Raw genomic sequence first — 8,349 nt, 5'->3', positions numbered from 1 at the left:
CTTCTGAGTTTTGGGCTCCTGTATTCAAAACCTTGAAAATTTGGTTTTCAAATTCACTAACTCTCATAGAGCAGAATAGTGGATAAACTAAGCAAAGTTTGCTCCGTGCATGAGTAGAGTACATATAGCCTCAAGATCTCCCCCAGCTTCCCAGCCCATCCTTCCTGCAAGAAGTCGCTCTTAAGGTTGGTTGGATTCCAATATACTGTGAAGTCATGTTTACCAGTGAGCAGGGTCATTACTGTGAAAAGGTTCTGCACTTGGACATGGCATGCGAGGGTTCCTCTGCCTCCACGGAGCTCCCTTCACAAGACAGGCTGACACTGGTTGGCCAAGCCTGGTCATCTCGCTTCCATTCCTATCCTAGGCCACAGCTGTCCTGGTGCCTTGGTCTCCTGCCCCACGTGCCAGCTGAGGGTGGTACAATTCTGAGGTTCATGTCGGGTTAGAGCAGTGGGTTTCAACCAAGGGACATTTGGCCATGTCTGGATATTTGGGGTTGCCACAACCCTGGGGAGGGTGATACTGGCATTTAGTGGGTAGAAGCCAGGGATGCTGCTACATTGCATCCTACAATGCACAGGACAGCCTCTTACAACAAAGGACTATCTAGTCCAATATGCCAATAGTGCCGAGGTGGAGAAACCCTGGGATAGTGGCAGCAAGAGCCCTCCTAGGCATCCTCCAGAGAGCATGGCCTTAGGGTTTCAGCCCCTCTAAGAATGAAGTGGTCCTCATCTTTTTTCTACATCTCCCATGGGTCCATATGGGGATGAGAAAGCAATTAGAACAGCGTAGGATTCAGGCACTCCTGTATCTCTTAGCCAAATATGGTTCTCCAGGTAGCATAACTTTCCCTAACAATGCAGCTAGAATGGGGTGGATAGGAAAAATGCTTCCTTCCATCCTCTAGTAGATTGGATTTAAAAACTCACTTAGAAAATATTACAAGGGGGATTTCCCTAGTGGTCCAGTGGTTAAGACTCCACTCTCCCAATGCAGGGGCCCTGGGGTTTAATCCCTGGTCAGGGAACTAGATCCTGCATGCTACAACTAAGAACCTGCATACTGTATCTAAAAAAAAAAAAAAAAAAGATCCCGCCTGCCACAGCAAAGATCCTGCACATGACAACAAAGATCCTGAGTACTGCAACTAAGACCCAGAGCAGCCAAATACATAAATAAATAAACGAACATTAAAAAAATATGACAAGGACATTCACTGCAGCACTATTAGCACTATTGATACTGAAAAAGATCAAAAACAACCTAAACGTCTATTAACAGGGACCAGATAAATAATGCATTCAACAGTGAATGATATATTAACAGAGTGGAATTCCATGCAGTTGCTGAAAAGAAGGAGACAGCCCTAATAATAATGATATGAAACAATCTCCAAGACCTATTGTTAAGAATGCCAGTGAGATGCAGGAACAATGTGCTTGGTTTCCTAATACCTGTGTGAAAATATATTTGCAAATATTATTTAAATGTATGTGCTGAATATGCATTGACTCAAAAAAGAATCCAGTAACAGCGGTTGTCTGGTTGTCTCCTGGGAGGGGATCTGAGGCCTGGAGTGGGCAGGAACAGAAGACATTTCACTCTATGTCCTTTTGCATCTTTTGAATTTTATATTCTATTCATATATTATCTAGTCACAAACAAATACATGCTATAACATGGTTGAGCCTTGAAAACATTATGCTAAGTAAAAGAAGCCAGACATAAAAGGAAAAATATTACATTCCACTTATATGAAGTACCTAGAAGAGGTAAATTCATAGAGACAGAAAGTAAAGTGGTGGTTTCCAGGGGCTGAGGAGAGGGGGAATGGAGAGCCGTTGTTTAATGGGTACAGAGTTTCAGTCTGGGAAGATGAAAAGGTTCTGGAGATGGATGGTGGTGACGGTTACACAACACTGTGAATGTACTTAATGCCACAGAACTGTACACGTAAAAATAATTAAGATGGTAAATTTTATGTTATGTACACTTTATCACAATAAAAAAAATAACATAATCTATTTTAAAAATATATTTTACAAGTTCATTGTCTAATGATAGTAAATATTTTAGGCTCTGCAGGCCCTATATATATATAGTCTCTGTTGCAAGCAATTAATCAACGTGAAAGCTGCAACTGTTGACATTACATAAATGAATGAAAGTGTCTGTGTTACAGAAAAACAGGCAGAGGCTGATTGGATTCGGTCCATTGGCTGTAGTTTGCCAACCTCTGCTCCGTGGCACTCAGTCCCCTCATTTGTAAGATGGGGACAATAATGTACCTACTTCATAGGGTTGTTGTGGGAATTAAATGGAGTGATGTGTCAAGTACTTTGCTCACCGCCTTATACACAAGAAGCAGACAATAAATGTTAGTTATTGTTGTTGGTGTGGTTGTTGAGATAGGTGCTGAGCACACAGAGGAAGGAGGTCACCTTTACTCAGCACCTGCTGTGCACATAGTAGGACTGAGTATTAAAGGGACAGGACTTCACATTGTTATTTTTATGTTACTTAATAAAAACATCTCATGTTGGCAGAGAGCTTTGTGCATTTGGTCCATTATCTCATTTCATCTTCCTGATTACTCTCTGGGGTAAATTTCCAGGGCAGGAAGCCAGGACTCTAAGTTCACTCTGCTAGGAAGAGCAGAGGGAAGGTTTGAATCCTCAGCTATCTTATTCCAAAATCCGTGTTCTCAACCAGGGGCCGTACTGCCTACCCCTTCTCCACCCAGTCCCTACTGCCACCCTGGGAAATTTGGAAATGTCTGGGGTGTTTTGGTGGGGAGGGGTGTTAAAGAATGGAGAGACACTACTGGAGTTTAGTGGTCAGGATCCAGGAATGTCCTACAGGACAGCCCTATAAAATGGAGAATTATCTGATCCCAAATGCCAGTGGTGCCCCATGGGGGAGCTCCATTCCACATCATGAAGCCCGGACCAGCTCACAGTCATATGGAGAGATGGGCTCACCAAGAACACAGAGGGATTAGCACCAGCAGGGAGAGGGGGTGGGCAGCAACGTGGCATGGGGGTGTGCATTCAGATCTGCCGGGAGTAGAAGGGACAGGTGGCTCAAGTTGTTAAATTTTAAGTTCAGTGGATCCTTTAAGTTTTCCCCTAAATTTGCCTGAAAGAAGCAGTGTGGTATAGTAAAAAGAGCACTAAGTTTTCAGGGCTGAAAGTACTGACCAGCTGTGCAACTTGGGGCAACTGAATTGACCTCTCTGGGCTTTGAGTGAAATGAGGATAATGACCCGTGTCTGTCCCCTTGCAGGGCTGCAGAGAGGATCCAATGAACAACAGAGTGAAAGGGAAAGAATTTTACTAAATGAATCATAAAGCAATTGTCAACAAAATCAAGCTCTTCCCTTTTAAATCTTGATTTTGGCTTCCACAGGCTGTGTGGAGGTTTATCTAACAGCCCAGGTGCGGGCCTGCCACCAGCTGCCCCTCCTGCCGAACAAATTGAGATTTAGCTTTGATTGCATCTGCAGCAAAACCAGGCAGCGTGAAAAATGAGCCCAGGAAAGAAAACGCCCGTGCTTCCCGTTGGCTGTACCTCCTCGGAGCCGTGGAGAAGCCATCCGTATCCAGCCAGATGTTGAGCCAGAGAAGGGGCTGGAACAGCTTGATGGGGTCACCTACCGGTCAGGCCCCACAAGCTGTTTTTCCCCTGGGGAAAGGAAGGGTTAATAGTTCCTTTGGTCAAAATGTCAAGTTGGAATTAATCTATATAAATGTCAAGCCTGCTCTGTGAGCAAAAATGAGGAGGTTCGTCATTGCAGAAAGCCTGTCTGCACGATAAGGAACAGACATGTTATCTACAAAGCTCTGATTTCTATTTTTCTACCGAGAGACCAGGTGGATCCCCTGCCTCTTGAGATGCAGCGAATCGTGGTTCTAGCTCTGCAATTCCACACCTTCTGAAGCTTTCCCCAAGCTATCTGCAAGGGTCTGGGGGCTGTACTTCATGGCCTCTCTCCTCTGCCTCCCCTTTGTCAAACCAGCCAAGAAACTTGACCCGTTCTCTAGTTCCAAAAACACCACCAGAAAATCAGTCCTAGAAGGATCCCAAAACAAGAAGAATTTGTTTTGCCAACACAGCAGTCAATCTTGTGTTGCAGAAAACAGGTTTCGGAGTCAAAATTCTTCCGTTGAAACCCCAACTCCCTCACATACTAACAGGGTAACCTCATGAAGTCACTTAATCACTAGCTTCAGTATTTTCATCTGTAAAATGGGGTGGCCAATCTCTACATTAAAGAGTTGCTGTGAGGACTAAATTAGATTAGTCATGTGAATGGTAGGCACATATTATGCGCTCACTTCAGTTAGAACTCTTTTTTCTACAAATTGGTTTACATAGAAGGAATGTGTAGGCTGGCAAAACTTCAAAGTCTGGAAGTTGGTCAGGCTTCAGGCAGAGTTTGATCAGGGTCCTGGCTCTGTCTCTTTGCATTCTCTAGGCTCTGCTCTCCTCTGTGTAATTGTTTCCTTTTCTGTCCAGCTTCCTTCAAGATTACAAAATGACTACCATTGTTTTGGGTCTCACATCTACCCTCTGCAACATCCAGAAGAAGAAAGCTCCTTGTACTTTGACCATTGAACAAAAGTCCTGTTCACTTTGATTATAATACTTAAGGTCAAGTACTCTCTTCTGAACCAATCACTGTGACTGGGGCTTGCCCTGTTTGGCTTAGGCTTAGGTGGCAGAGGGATGGGATTACACTCAGTACCCTGAGGTACCCTGAGACCTAGGGATCATCCACATGGGATCCTGCTTCTTCATATTTGTGTCTGTAAAGCCTGGCACAATGTAAGAGCTTGTTGAATGAATGATTACTATTGAATGAGGATTATAAAATCTGAGAGAGGCTGTGTGTGGTTAGAACATCTAACCATTCTCTGAATCAGCTGCCCAGTTTGTGGTAATTTCCCAGATACTCTCTTCAATGAAATCCCAAATTACAAATGTTGACCTTCACCTTTCCCCAGAGAACAGCCTTCTTCTTCCAGTAACAGCACTGAAAGCCTAAATAACTCCCCCTTGCCAGGGCCTCCTGAGCTATCTTTACACAGCTCACTCCAATGGGGAGCACGGAAATCAAAACTCTAATTCCATTTTTAATCACTGGATCCAATAAAGCATATTAAATTTATCTTTAAGTAGCTTTTTAAAATTTTATTTAATGGAAGTGAGGAGGAAATTGAGGTTTGAAAGAGCAAGGCTTTTTACAAAAATCTTTTATCAGAACGTGTGGGGGCCAAACCCCAGGCAGCCGTCCTAAGGGACATTCCCCACTGCTCGCACAGAGATCCTGGCAGGGACAGAGTACAGTGTCTCGGGGGGGAGCAGAGCCACACTACCCAGGCCCTGGGGTACGACACAAGAGATGGAACAGTGGGGCCCTGCTCTTCAGAGATCCCCTGCCCTGGGCCCAGCTGAGCACCCAGCATGGGAGGAGAGGAGAGGGAGCTGAGCCAGGTCACACAGCATTCAGCCTGGGCTGCCCTGTACCTCCACTGCTAAGATCAAGGAGTGGGATGCCCATTCAACGGGGCCCTGAACTTGGTGGTGGGGGGACCCCAGACAAGTAACTACAATATATCCCTGGGATTCAGACCCACATATCCTGCTGGTAATTGCCTGGATGGCCCACTGCCTCCTCAAACTTACCTTGTCCAAATACGGACTCATCACCTGCTCCTGCCTGCTGCTCCCAGTCTCCTGTATCCAGCTCTCCCTCCCACCCCAAAACTTCCTAGCCAGCTGTTTGGGCATCATCCTAGACCACCACCACTCCGCTCTCATCTGCCAAGGTCATTGCTTACCAAGACCTATTCATTCTAACATCACAACATCTTTTGATTCTTCCCTCCTATGCTTCCCCATCCCCTCTCCCTGAATCGGTCTTTCTGGCTCCAGTCTCACCTCCTCCAGTCTTCTCTCGCTGGGGTCACCAGATCTGGGCTTCCAGCACACAGATCATAGCCTGCTCTTCACCTCCTCAAAAATCTTCAATAGCTCCCCATTGCCTACAGAATAAAGTCCAGGGCTTCCCTGGTGGCGCAGTGGTTGAGAGTCCGCCTGCCGATGCAGGGGACACGGGTTCGTGCCCCGGGTCCGGGAGGATCCCACGTGCCGTGGAGCGGCTGGGCCTGTGAGCCATGGCCGCTGAGCCTGCGCATCCGGAGCCTGTGCTCTGCAACGGGAGAGGCCACAACAGTGAGAGGCCCGCGTACCACAAAAAAAAAAAAAAAAAGAAAAAAAAGAATAAAGTCCATATTCTTTACCAGGTACCCGAGGCCCATGACTTGTCATTGTATCCACATGTACAATGCATGAGGAGCCCTATTCCCTGAACCAGATGATGTCCTGCCTTCGCCTGGTTGCTCTGGACACTGGGCTTGCCACCCCCTAACCCTTGCCCCTTGAAGTCCTCCTGTTTGCCAGGCTCAATGCTGCCTCCTTCAGGGCACCTCTCTGGGAAGTGAGCGGGTAGTTGCTTCCTCCTTTTGCTGCTGCCCTTTGCTGGTGTCTCTATTTCAAAATGTTTTTCATTTTGCCCAGGGCAGTGAGGAGGAAAGTGGCCGGCCAACATATATATTAAGCATTTGTGTTTGCACCAGGCACTGGTCAGGCGAATTTACATTTAATCTGAACAGCCAGGGGAGGTGGTTTCGTCCCCATTTCACAGTCAGGAACCTGCAGCTCAGAAAGGAGATGTGATCTGCCCAAGGATGTGAGAGCAGGCTCCATTCTGCATCTTCTAACTCTGAGTCCGATGCCAATTCTCCTCCACCTCCCCTGTGCAAGGCAGCCCTGGGGTGGGTGAACCCTCTAGAAACATATCTGTTCTCTGTTTTACTTAAAGGGCCCTTGAGTCCGAAGCCAGCTGGCAGAACACACGCCTGTGATCACTAATTCAAATTTGCCCTCCCTCCCAGTCCCTGCCCTCCTGATGCCCCTCATGAATCAGGGTCTCAGGCCCAGGAGCGAGCAGGTCTGCATAATTTCCTGAATGTCACCAAACATGTCTATCACTCTCAGAGCTTCCCAAACGCCATCCTGGATGCACACAGGGAGGCTCTGAGCCATATGGCCAAGGAGCCCCACTGTGAAATCCCATTACCACTTTCTGCTAATTGGCTTCAAAGCATGACTGGAAAGTACACCATCCCCGATGGGCCCTGAGAGCTTCCTCATCGCTCCCTCCCCATCGGGAACTCAGCTCTTTCTAAATGTCTTCCCTCTCTCCCTCCCGTGGCCTAGGCCACCTTGGTGAGGCAGAAGGACAGCTCAGTGAAACATTTATATTCAGACATATGGGTACTTGTGACAGGAGCAAGTTTGGAAATACTAACCCAAGCTTTTCTCTCTTTCCTGTCCTTCCCCCTCATTCTAGCTGGGAGCCAGCTCTGGACCCCACTGCCTGTCAGGGGAGGATATGGTAGAGTGGAGGGAGGAAGGGAAGGACAGAAGGAGGATGCCCAGCCCTCTTGCACAGCATTTCCTGCCACCACCAGCAGCAGAGGGAACTGCTCCCTGGTGGGTCTAGGACCATCCTGGGCCACAGAACAGAAATGATGGACAGAAAAGATGGACATCTCAGCAGTAATCTGGCTGGAAGGATGACTGAGGACGAGATGTCTCCTCATATCCCAACCCCCATGACTTTATATAAGACCACAGAACAGACGCACAGCTGACTGCCCAAGAAAGGGAATGCTGAGTTTTAGAAATTCAAATGTTGCATTTAAGAAGATAAAGGCCAGCGTTACTTCTTGTGCACCTGAGTTCTGGATTGGGATGCAATGTCCTACGGAGGGAGTGCATACTAGGGTTGGGGTCTTGTGTTAAGCACTTTGCATCCATTCTCTCCAGCCTCCCCAGCAGCCCCCAAGATGGGGGGCTGACAGATGGGTCAGAGGCCACAGGGAGGCCATGGGGAAGAAGGAGAAGCAGGTACCTAGAGTTTGAAACTGGGCTGGGAACCAGGCCAGGGATCCACGTCTCCCTCCCTCTGAGGGCTGGGCTCTCCAAGAGGCTGCCACAGGCCTAAGGGCCAGAGCTAGAGGAACGGACATGGAGTCATAGACCCTCCCAGGGTCACTGAGGAATTGCAAGAGCCTTCCTTATGGAGGGACCTTTCTACCAAGTGCTTCTACCCCACTGGGCCTGGTAGCACTTTCCGTGGCTGGAATGTTGTGATTGTCCCAGTGGCCTAAGACGATGATGTCCACTTCCCACAGGGTGCGAGGGAGACTGGGAGAGGATGCAGGAGCCCAGCCAGTGGGGAGCCCAGGGGAGAATGAGGGCTGGGGAGGGGTG

This window comes from Delphinapterus leucas, chromosome 2, assembly GCF_059928025.1.
Source record: "Delphinapterus leucas isolate spDelLeu-1000000601 "Yukka" chromosome 2, BTC_Dleu_Yukka2, whole genome shotgun sequence".
NCBI classification, from domain to species: Eukaryota; Metazoa; Chordata; class Mammalia; order Artiodactyla; family Monodontidae; genus Delphinapterus; species Delphinapterus leucas.
Note: the sequence above shows the minus strand (reverse complement) of the source record.